General features: G+C 45.1%; 1 protein-coding gene across 5 annotated transcripts in view; it reads right to left on the bottom strand.

The window, feature by feature from the left end:
* LOC140393873 (neuron navigator 1-like) overlaps positions 1 to 12,736 on the bottom strand; it is a 970,643-nt gene that overhangs the window by 830,191 nt on the left and 127,716 nt on the right. For all 5 annotated transcript variants that reach the window (XM_072480430.1, XM_072480425.1, XM_072480424.1 and 2 more), the window contains one exon: positions 8,836 to 8,929. The gene's annotated coding sequence lies outside the window, so the exon portion shown is untranslated. The remainder of the gene's footprint in view (positions 1 to 8,835; positions 8,930 to 12,736) is intronic.

Genomic DNA, 12,736 nt, shown 5'->3' with positions numbered 1-12,736 from the left:
TGGTATCAAGCACAAATCCCATTTCAGGCCTCTCCCAGAATTCTCCCGAGCTAACAGGATTTGCGCCGGGCGCAACGTGCCCGGAGAATTGCCCCTATCACGTTCCTGATGTGTTGGGTGCTCTGGATCCGTGGGACACATACTGGCCACCAACACTTAAAATAGTACAACACTATTTTATTAAGCTGGAAACTGTTGAACATACTTTCACTGTGGGTTAACACGATGTCAGATTAAACCAAAGACCTATGCCTGTCCTAACCAGTCTATGCACTCAGCACGTGATGAAGATCTGTGCTGTAAGCTGTAAGCTCTGACCTTCTGAGAGGCTGCATCCCGAATGAGCGGGAAAACTGATGCCCTCTGTCTTTATAGTGAGTGTGCTCTATCTGGTGATTGGCTGCGGTGTTGTGTGTGTTGATTGGTCTTACTGTGTGTCCATCAGTGTGTGTGTCTGCACCATGATATACTGGTATATATTATGACAGTTCCACCGAAGATTTATACAGCTAGTATGGCATCAATTGATGCTGGAAGATAACGTCCACTAAACATTTTCAGTTCCCCATTTAAAAATACCACTATGTCTAAATATTTTCTTTGGAGGATCGAATCAAAATCACCAGCAAATGATGCACGTGAACGTTTGGACAACAACATGATAACGAACTGAGCCACACACACAAGGCAATTTGACGGTGATCTGTGCTGAATTTGCTGACTTCAGCCAGCACAACAGATTGGACCCGCAGAGGAATGGAAAACAACAACAGTCCCTCAAATCCTGATTCCTGTCCAAAGATTCCTACCCAGAGGAAGTCAGTGTGCACACAGACATTGGGAAAATTGGACATGGACCCAGCTGTGTTGTCCCCACATTTAAATTGCCTGCCGCTTCATGAAATTTAGGCAAGACAACATAACAGCAGCTGGCACCAGTAAAAAACATTACCCAGCATAAAATTACAGTCAGGAGCGCAATGAGGACATTTTATTACTAAGTCCTGATATATTAAACTTTGAAACTGCAATTAAGTAACATGTAGTGTTGCACGCACCAGAGACTGTGTCATATTATTGTTCTCATCTGAATGTTTGCAGATTTAATGATACTAAAATTAAATACAGGTTTCAAAACAATTACTGCAATTTTGAACTAATATCATAAAAATCTTAATATAATAATTGAAGTAAAATTGAATTCTATTGCTTTGACAAGCTATGGTAGACTATTCTAGACTGTGAATGAAGCCATCTGCTCCACATATGTGGATTTCCAAACCCTGCAGCTAATCATTGAAAGGGGACAAGTCCTAAACTCTCATTGAAATATCCGTGTGATTTCTGTCCAATCAATCACTCATGTAACTGTACCGTCAACATTCCTACCTCTCCCATGTGGCTATCCGAATCCCACACATCTACTGTACAGAGACAAACAATATGGTCTTTTAGATTGAAACTAAAAAGCAGCAACTATGATTGTGGATTTATAAACATTTTTATACAATTGCACCTTGTCCAAAGAAAACATTTACACAGTGCCATTTTTGCATCACTGTAACCGAGAAGATACTGGAGCCAATACATGGAAATGTTTAATGCATACATAGGCCGTCCCTCCCGAATGTTTATAATACATGGGATCAACTATATCCACAAAACTAGCAGACAAACTAATATCAAATGAACACAGTAATCAAACAATATCAACAACTGTACCTTCTAAGCTAAGGACATATTAGCACGATATAGTGCACAATAAGGGAGTTCTAAGGTGTACGAGCAACATCTAGTGGGAGATACAAGGTATAAAATTAGATCGTTGTTAGCTGCATGCTACTGGCATTTTCCAGAATGGTAAGGGTCAAGTTCCACTGCTTTGCACAAATTCAATTCAATGTGAGGGAGTGTTTGTATGAGGTGAGGTTTGTGAATCGCTAGAAAAAGGTATTGGGGGGGGTCACGTGATGAGCGCAGGAGGGGCTGCATTTTTACGTGCTCCAGCTCTGCTCGTTTTTTATTTGTCTTTTCATCCTTATACACATCTCTTCGGCGCGCATAGGTTGCATTATGTCCCGGGAACTGTTGGCTGATATTTTGGTGTGATAGAGCTGAGATAGAATGTTTAAATCCCAGTTTATTCATGCCAGCTAGAAGGATTTGGGTTGGGGCCCTGCCTTTCATGGCATAGTTTCTTTTGGCGGGCCCCCGCCCTGGCGGTGCGGTGTGCATCGACGGATGGTGGCTGCCACCGACGCTCCTGTTCTGGCTGAAAGTCTTGGCTCTGTGGTGCAGGTCATCAAGGCCCAGTCCCAAGAGCTGCGGGATGTTTCTATGGAGGTGATGGAGGTGCATGATGAGGTCCTTGTCGTACTGAGAGAACACTATAGATTTCGATGGAGCACATCAAATCCTGTACTCGAGGCTTGGTGTTGGTTTGGCCTTCCGACCACTGGCCCTGTGTTGTCCTGTTCCAGGTGTTGGTGGCCGAACCGATCAAGTAATTTCCCCAGGCTGGAGCCTAGGTTGTTGACCGCCTGATGGACGTAATGATGTCTCATGCTTCAACCATAGAATCCTTGAAAAATCCCAAGGAGTGCTCATTGATCTTGATCCTGCCTTATCCTTGATGCACGGTAGCATTGTGGATAGCACAATTGCTTCACAGCTCCAGGGTCCCAGGTTCAATTCCCGGCTTGGGACACTGTCTGTGGGAGCCTGCACATTCTCCCCGTGTGTGCGTGGGTTTCCTCCGGGTGCTCCGGTTTCCTCCCACAGTCCAAAGATGTGCGGGTTAGGTGGATTGGCCATGCTAAATTGCCCATAGTGTCCAAAATTACCCTTAGTGTTGGGTGAGGTTACTGGGTTATGGGGATAGGGTGGAGGTGTGGACCTTGGGTAGGGTGCTCTTTCCAAGAGCCGGTGCAGACTCGATGGGCCGAATCGCCTCCTTCTGCACTGTAACATCTATGTTCGATGTTCTTTGCTTCCTTTGTGCGCCAGTGAAAAAATCTTTATCCTGAGGATGGTTCTGCATCTCCGTTGTCCCCCTGAACTTCACTCTCTATTGATCATGTTTCTATCTGCTTGATGCTGTTGATTTTCTCTTCTTACCGGGTAATGTGTAATGTGGGCATGATGACCTGCACCATTGGTTATTCTGATTTAACAAATTTCTCTCACGTTAAGCTGAATGTTGAATGCTGATTTGTGCACAGTCTTTATCCTAAACGTATTTGGGCTTTATAATCTCTGATAATCCTTGTGATGGAAGTAGTGGGTGGTTTTGTTTCCTCCCCCCTTGGCTTATTTGAAGGGAAGATGAGTGGAGCAGGAGTGAGGTTAGGCGTGGAAGGTGGTGTTGGAAGTTTTAGTTTATCCTCGCTATGATTGAGGAAGGCCCACCCCCACAGTTAGAGCTAATCAGTTTTGAGTTTTCTAAAGCCTTTTTCTTTCAATTTTGTTTTTGAGCATCTGTGTTTAAATGCTCTTTGGGCCCAGGCAGACTGTCTGTTATCCTGATGAGGACTGGGTTGTATCTGACTTTTCCTTTGGGTCGAGTTAGTCTTTTCTCCTGATATGGGTCTCCCTCTTTGGCTGTTTTGCCCGATGGTGGGGTCGGTAACTCGGGTCTTTATTTCTCCCTCCTTGCTCTTTTTGTGATTCTCTACAGGAGACCCAGGGTCCGAGGTTTGAGGTCTGAGTTTTACTTGGACATGTAATAGCCAGTCCTCTGTAGTATTGCAGTCATGTGATGGTGGTCTGTTCTGTCCTGGGCCATGATCGGGGTTGGATTGCATTGTGGGGTTTCAATGTAATATAATCCCCCCAGCCTTGGGGGTCTACTGTTTTTTTTCCCTCTGTTGCTTTTCTTTGAAGCGATGGGCATGTAACTCTGTTGTTGACAGTTTCCTGTTTTGTTGCAGATGGATATTGTATCAATGAAGGAAACATGTTGGGGATGTTAGGAATGACTCCGGTGATGTGCTGTACCTGTTCTACATTGATACCTCTGGCTTTTTTCTCTTTTTCCTTGTTTCGCTGCGATGTTGCTAAAAATGTGACAATTCTGATTTTGGGTGACACCATGAGCTGATCAATCACACACAATCAATGGGATTCTCCTTTGGCGGGATCCTCCACTTCGCCGGTAGCACACTCACGCCGGCAGATCGCCCGACAACGTGGGAGTGGCCATGGCAGAAAACTGGTCTGGCGGGTCAGAGAATCCCGCCCAAAGTGTCTCCCACTTGGGTTTTTAGCCCTTTCTACCTGGTAAATGGGTGGTTTGGTGGGAAGAATAAAGCAAGTGAAGTTCATTGCTTTCTCCTCCGATGTGGGATATCAGCAGGTTATAATACAAGGCTTATATCGAACAAAGCCCCGCTCAAGATTCAGAAGGAAAATATAGCAGACCTCACTGTGTCGTCGACGGCCTTCGAATTGCCAACGGAGCAGTTAATGAAGTTCATCGTTGGTGAATTCAAGAATCACAGGCAGGGGATGTGGGAGGAAGTGATATTATTGTAATTAGAATTTTTGGAGGTTTTACATGTTTTTGTGTTGGTTCTTCACCACAATTGACCTAGGGATTACTTGGGAGTTCTGCATTTTTCACTCAATGGGGGTTTGGGGTATTGGGTGCGTCAAAGAGGGTGTTCTTTCTCGTTTGCAATAGTGTGGATGGGGGAGTGGGTATTGGGGCAGTTGCGGCTGTTCGGGTAGGGTTCTTTTTGTTGTTTTCTAAGTGAGGTTCGCCATGCCAGCGGAGGTGCTAGTAAATGTGAGCACTGTGAGGAGGGGGCTCCAGTAGGTATCCTGGGAGGGAAGGTGCAGGTGGCATGCCTAGGTTGGTTGGGTTTTCATTCTTTGGGGGGGGCTGGTGAGGGTGATTTTGGGAGTTGGTGGGGCAGGCTAACTGTTCGAAGGGGAAAGGGGGAGGGGCCAGGGGGAAAGGTGGTAATTGTGAAGCCAAGGGGAGGTGGAGGGAGGGGGAGGGTAGGGTTCTGGTGACACAGGTTTCTTGGTGGCTGGATTTGGGAGAGGGCAGTGATGGTGGCCATTTTGGGAGGGCCTGAAACCGAGGCGGGCCTGGATTTGGCTGTATCTCCTCACAAAGTAGATTGGGCGAAACCAAATAGAGGGGGGATTCAGAGACCCCCTGTCATGAGGGGGTTAAATGTGTTTGCACATTTGAAGAACTTAAAAGCCGACGTAATCTTCTTGCAGGCGACACATTTGAGGGTTAGCGACCAGACAAGGCTAAAGAGGGGATGGATGGGACAGGAGATCCATTCAAACTTTAATTGAAAGGTCGAGAGGATTTGCGGTCCTGTTTAACAAGAGGGCGGCCTTTATGGCAGACAGTAGGGTGCTGGATCCTGGTATATAGTAGATAGATTGCAAAAATAAAAAATGACAAACTGTTTGTTATATGTTTGATTGGTTTTTGTAATTTCGGGAATTTCTTTGCATTGTTGAGAATAAAATATATATTTTTTTTAATGTTAAAATTTCAATGAAAATACGTTTTTTTTTAAAATCATAGAATTCCCTTAACTGATTGATAAATGCACCAGCCGAGTATAATTCTCTGCCAGAAAATTCATTTGTGAAAACAGCTCTTAGATCTCGAGCACTGGCCTGCAACTAAATGGTGAAAAAAATGAATAGAATTTCAGTAGTGATTTGACAGTGCAGGTAAAATTTGGGTTTTACTGCCTGGTCACTGATGCAAAGCTAGACAACAAGCTGAGTTTACTGCTTGCAATTTACAGCATCAGTTCATTTTAATAATTATTGATACACTGCCAATACTGCCTTGTTCAAGGATCTAGGCTAATGGAGTCTGTGTATTCATCATAAGGCCATAAGACCATAAGACATAGGAGCAGAATGAGGCCACTTGGCCCATTGAGTCTGCTCCGCCATTCAATCATGGCTGATATTTTCTCATACCCATTCTCCTGCCTTCTCCCCATAACCCCTGATCCCTTTATTAATCAAGAACCTATCTATCTCTGCCTTAAAGACAATCAGTGAATTGGCCTCCACAGCCTTCTGCAGCAAAGAGTTCCACAGATTCACCACCCTCTGCTGAAACAATTCCTCCTCATCTCTGTTACAGGGAAAATATTGCAGTTGTGGTTTGGGACAAAGCGTGGTTCATAGGTGGGCAAACCTTTCAGAGAAATGGGGAGGTCAGCCACTTGGATGAATATCTATCCTCTCAGAGTCTGATGTACTGCTTTGTTGATGAGAAAGGCATTTCAGTGTCATTATTATCGTGTTATCTACTCATGGGCTCCTTTTGCAAGTTTATACTCTTGGGATGATGAGCTTGTGACTAAAACAGCTGGCAGTGATGATCCTGTGCCAAGCCATCCTGTATTACAATACCTACTCACCCATACACAAATCTGTTTAGGCACCTAAAGCAGTGTTTCGAATGGCAATTGTATTGACTACAATTATCCTGCTCAAAAAACACAGAAACTAGTTGTACGAGTAGGGTATTCGGCCCATTGAGCCTGCTCCACCATTCAATATGATCATGGCTGGCCTTCGATCTCAATGCCTCATCAACATTCTCCACATATCCCTTGATGCCATTGAAAAAAAAAAACTATCTATCTCCACAGCCTTCTGTGGTGGAGAACTCCACAGGTTCACTACCCTTTGAATGAAGAAATGTCTCCTCATCTCAGTCCTAAATAGCCTACCCTGTATCCTGAGACTGCGTCCCCTGGTTCTAGATTCCCCAACCAGGGAAAACAACCTCCCCTGCATCTAGTCTGTCCAGGCCTTTTTGAACTTTATACATTTCAATCAGATCTCCTCTCGTCCTTCTAAACTCTTGTGAATAAGAGGGCCAATCGAATCAATCACTCCTCACAGGGCAGCCCCGTCAAACCAGATATCAACCTGGTAGGATCAGAGAGTGGGGGATAAATGGGTCTTTTTTCTGGTTGGCAAGCTGTAACTAGTGGGGTGCCACATAGTTTGGTTATCAGGCCTCAACTATTTACAATCTAGTTTAATAACTTGGATGTCGGGATGGAAGGTACTCTCGCCAAATTTATAGAGGACACCAAAATAGGTGGGAAAACAAGTCGCAATGAGGAAATAAGAAATTTACAAATGGATATGGATAGGTTAGGTGAGTGGGCCAAGATTTGGCAGATGGAATTTAACGTGGCTAAGTTTGAGGTTATCCATTTTGGTGGGAGGAACAAAAGGACAACTTATTATCTAAATGGTGAGAAACTGTATAGGCTATTGGTGCGGCTGCATCTGGAGTACTGCGCAAAGTTTTTGGTCCATTTATTTAAGGAAGGATGAAAATGCATTAGAGGTGGTTCAGAGGAGGTTCACTAGATTGATTGCGGGATGAAGGACTTGTCTTATGAAGAGAGATTGAGCAATTTAGATCGATACTGGCTGGAGTTTAGAATAATGAGAGGAGATCTAATTGAGGAAGATAAGATGTTAAAGGGGATTGAACACAGAACGGATGTTCCCCATTGTTGGACATTCCAGAATGAGAGGCCATAGATTTAGGCTAAGGGGTTGTAGATTTAAAACAGAAATGAGGGAGAATTACTTCACTCAAAGGGTCATGAATCTGTGGAATTCTCGACCCCAGAGTGCAGTGGACTCCGGAAAACTAAACAAATTTAAGGATGAGATGGATAGGTTTTTAATTAGTAGCGGGCTGAAGGGTTATGGGGAGCAGGCAGGAAGGTGGCGTTGAGGATGAGATAATCACCATGAATGTATTGAATGGTGGAGCAGACTTCAGGGGCTGAATTACCTACTCCTGCTCCTAGTTCTTATGTTCTTGGATGTATCAATATATCTGTCCTGTACAGAGATCCGCAGTCAGATCTTCTGAATCGGTTTCCTGCTGTAACCAACCTTCAACACTGCCTTAATTAGCTCACCTGAACATAGAAAATTCCCTTCAAGTAAAACAACCATCACTGTCGCCTAGGAAACTACTCATTTGTACTCGTGTTGAGTGGCCTAGCCTGCAACTCTTTAACAAGCCATTGGAAGTGGCTCAGAAAACAGTCAAATTTGAACTTTAATTTTATGAGACCAGCAAGAAGAGATTGCCTCCTGCCAGCACTTTCTTCCCGAATAATTTTGAAAAACATTTGAGCACATACTGCAAGAAACAGAGGAAAAAGATCCCATCAGCACAGTTAAGCGAACAGTGGCAATGCTTCCTGGGAAATTACACAACTCACAATTTAAATTCAGGTGAGGGACACAAGCTTGGGGCAAAAAGTAAAAAGTCCAGGCCCACAATATTGATACAGGCCTTCAAGCAAAAATTGTAACAAAAAGCATAAAAGACAAATGTGTCCACTGGATAATCGTTTTAAGAAGTTATGGGTGCGATTTAACCAAATGGGAATTATGTCCCATTGTGAGCACGTTTAGCTGCTTAATTCCCGGTGCTCGCGACGGCAAGAAACACAACACTATCTAACGTGACTCCAGTTAGATACGGGGCCTCAGCGGGGAACACGTGGCCAAGGCTGCACTTTGTCTCATTTCTGCACTGAGGAGCCCCACTCACTAAAATCCCTCAGCGCAGGGAGATTGGGACGCTATTTAAAAATGGCGTCCCGATCTCTCGAGCCTTCGACATGACCTCCGTCCTATTTGATCTGAATATTGTACTTGGCCCATGTGGGAACACCGCAAGAAATTGACGGGTTTGCCTAAGAAGTGCTCAATAGTTGCACCATTTTCTCTATAATGTACATTTTTCCAATGTGTTTCAATTCCTGCAAAACAAGCTCTGAAATACAAGAGACTCACCACACCATGCTGGACAGGCCTCATGAAGTCCTTGCCATCAGAAGCATCACAATATTGTCGTAGTTCTCTCCCAGAGTTCACAGTTAAGAGGAACCTAATTGTAAAAAGAAAATAGGTATTTTCTGGTAAAGGTAAATTAGATCACAGGGCTGGGCTGAGCTTTAAATAAAAAGCATCAAGATGGGAAGAATGATGTATATATAACTGTCATAGCTGTACTGATTCAAAGCTATTAATTTGTTTTTTATTTAGTTTTCCAAAGCTGGAAACTATTACCCTTGACTATCCCTTTCGTTTGATTAGAGTAACTGTTAACAACAAATGGAAATGTGACTTAATTTAGAAAATAGATATTCAACCTGCCAAGCTTTGAACATAAATGTAAACATTCCAAAACGGTCATCATATCCATTCCTATGAATCCGAGAATAATACGGCCCAGATTTTATCATTTAAAATGCGATTACTGCAAATTTATTAAATGCTCATTATCTGAATATCTGATTTAAGACTCAGCAGATATCCAAAATAAGAGGTGTATGCCAACAATCAAAGACAGTTTTATATCAACATCTGAGGCGTCATTCTCCGACCCCCCGCCGGGTCGGAGAATCGCCAGGGGCTGCCGTGAATCCCGCCCCCGCCGGTTGCCAAAGTCTCCGGCACCGGAGATTCGGCGGGGGCGGGAATCGCGTCGCGCCGGTTGGCGGGCCCCCCCGCTCGATTCTCCGGCCCGGATGGGCCGAAGTCCCGCCGATAAATTGCCTGTCCCACCAGCGTGGATTAAACCACCTTTTGAACGGCGGGACAAGGCGGCATGGGCGGGCTCCGGGGTCCTGGGGGGGGCGCAGGGCCACCATGGCGGAGGCGGAAGAGACTCCCTGACGCTCCCGCGCATGCGCCGCCCCGAGATGTCATTTCCGCGCCAGCTGGCGGGGCAACAAAGGCCGTTTCCGCCAGCTGGCGGGGCGGAAATTCCTCCGGCGTCGGCCTAGCCCCTCAATGTTGGGGCTCGGCCCCCAAAGATGCGGAGCCGTTTTGGGCGCCAGTCGGCGGACATCGCGCTGTTTCGGGAGAATTTCGCCCCTGAATTAGGATCAGGAATACTTGGGCCTGCTCGGCCATTTGATATCATCATGGCTGATTTGATTATGGCCTCTATGTTGCTCTCTCCATCCTCTATACCCTTTGACTCCCTTGTCAATAAAGAACCTAACTAATTGGGCCATAGAATCATGATCCTCAGAGAAATAAATTCTCCTGATATCCATTTTAAATGGGAGACCCCTGACTTTTACACTGTGTCCCTACATATAGCCCCCCCCTCCCCCCCACAAGGAGAAACATCCTCTCATCATCCACTCTATCATGACCTCTCAGGATCTTATGGGAAGGATTCTCCGGTCCCCCAGCCACGGGATTCTCGGTGGCGGCGAGATTCCCTACTCCCACCACTTGTCAATGTTATTTCCCATTGTAGCCACCCCACACCACCGGGAAATCGACAGGTGGGGGTGCACTGGAGATCCCGAGCGAGTGCCGTTTAGCACTGGTCTCCACCAGCGTAGACTAGGCATACCAGCACATGAGGGGTCTCCCAGGTGATCAGGTGGTAGGGCTCTCGGCAGGATGGTACCGTGGTACACCCTATGCCACCTGGGCATTGTGGAACTGCCAGCTTGGCACCCTGGCAGTGCTACCTGGGTGTGACCAGGGGGGGATTGGTCCAGTGGGTGCCCTGCCCTTATGAGTTGGTGTGTGGAATGGCTCAAGGAATCCCTCATTGGGACTTTGAGGGGCTCCGGAGGTCGTGGTGGTTGTCCAGAAATTGGCACCCACTGGCAAGCGGAGCTTATTACTGTAGGAACTGAGCCTAAGTGCTGCCTTGGTGGAACGTTTCTTGCCGAGGCCCAGAAATGAAGCAGAGTCCCATTTAATAGCGGAGTCACTCTCAGCGCTGAAAGCACTGGGAAATATCCGGCTACACGATCCTGACACGGGACTCTTAGTTTCATTTCCGTTAAATTGCACCCCATATGTTTTCAATAACCATTCGTACTTTTATCTATTTTAACAACACTGATGTTAATGACGATAAGTAATTTAAATGTAATTGATTAATATATAGAAATTAGCATATGCAAAATTAGCATATGACTTTTGAATAAAACGGCATGGCCTCAATTAGGACAAGGATTATTTGAATAAGCTAAGAACTGACAAAAAGCTAACACAACTCTAGTTTCTGAGTGAATCTTTCATTCACTGGTTCATTAGATCCTGCAGAAATCAAGGCTTTGTGGTGGCATTGAATCAACTTTTTATTATTTGGTCACTTCCAATTATTCTGATGACTGGTAATTATTTTCATAGCACCTTGTTATTTTAAAATCAGAGTTATTTTTACGCATATGACCACAAAACTGTGCAAAATCTATCTTTTTGTTTTCGCATTTCACACTAACAATGAGTTAAAAATTCAACCCAAAATGTATCTTTGAAAAAACCTTCAAATGTACCTCTGGAGCACAGGCCTATGATACCATAAAGCAGTGGTCTAATCAATGCTTCAACCAGCTGAGCTATCACAGAAGCCTCAGGAAGCTGGTTCTATTTCCACAACTAAGCTACGTTGCTATGGTAACACAAACATTTTCAGAAAAAGTAACAGGCCATTAGATCTGACAAAACCATTAATTTCTGATTAATCTCAATCTTTTGAACAACCTGCTTGCCTTCTTACCATAATTTCCAATTACATCGCCCTTTGCAAATCTTTAATAATTCCCCTAATTGCTTTAGGAATACATTGATATGTTCTTCCCTCATAACAAAATTCAGAAGTTAGGCTAGGGAGGTTGGTTAGCTCAGTTGGCTGTACGGCTGGTTTGTGATGCAGAGTGCTGCCAACAGCATTGGTTCAATTCCTGGACTGACTGAGGTCACCATGAAGGCCCTGCCTTCTCAACCTTGTCCCTTGCCTGAGGTGTTATATCATCCCCAGGCAGCTCTCTCTCTCTCTCAAAAGGAGAGAGCCGCCTCTGGATCTGTGGCGATTTCCATTGTTAGGCTCAAGATTTCATCTGTTGACCTGGAAATTAGTTGAAGCAAGGCTTTGAGTTGAAACTGGATGCAGGAACCATCCCTGCACCCCTTGGGTCTCAGCTGAATCACGGTAGCACAGTGGTTAGCACTATTGCTTCCCAGGTTCGATTCCTGGCTTGGGTCACTGGCTGGGCGGAGTCTGCACGTTCTTCCCGTGTTTGCGTGGGTTTCCTCCCACAAGTCCCGAAAGAGGTGCTGTTAGGTAATTTGGACATTCGGAATTCTCCCTCAGTGTACCGAACAGGCGCTAGAGTTGGTGACTAGGGGATTTTCACAGTAACTTCATTGCAGTGTTAATTTAAGCCCTACTTGTGACACTAATAAAGATTATTATTTATTATCATCATTGCAGCGAGCTGTTGGTGCCGGTTGCAACTCTACAGCCAGCTCGCCTGACGAGGGGGATGACTTTTAGGTCACCTGCTTCACCAGCTATAGATTTCAAGTAAGTCCTGTGGGTGGGGGTTCATAAGAAGGTGGGGGCAGATTACTAGCCAGTCTTCTGGGAGACTCCCACTGTTCCTGGCTCTCAAGAATTCATATGAGTTTTGTTTTTAAACTTTCCTTTTGTTGGCTTAGGCCACAGGAGCTTCTGCAGAATTTTGAGCTGCATTCTTGTGCTGAAAACAGGTATTAGCCCCACCAACTGCTCCCCCCCCCCCCCCCACCCCACCCCCGCCAAACCCCCTCCACCCCACCCCCCTGGCCATTTACTTGTGTTTTAGGTGACTGCCTTCCAATGGAGAAATCTCATCATTTTTATCTGATAATAACTTTATTATATCAAACAAATGAG

The sequence above is a fragment of the Scyliorhinus torazame genome, chromosome 17, assembly GCF_047496885.1.
Source record: "Scyliorhinus torazame isolate Kashiwa2021f chromosome 17, sScyTor2.1, whole genome shotgun sequence".
Classification (NCBI taxonomy): domain Eukaryota; kingdom Metazoa; phylum Chordata; class Chondrichthyes; order Carcharhiniformes; family Scyliorhinidae; genus Scyliorhinus; species Scyliorhinus torazame.
The sequence above is the reverse complement of the archived record's forward strand: the minus strand, read 5'-3'. Positions and strand labels throughout refer to the sequence as shown.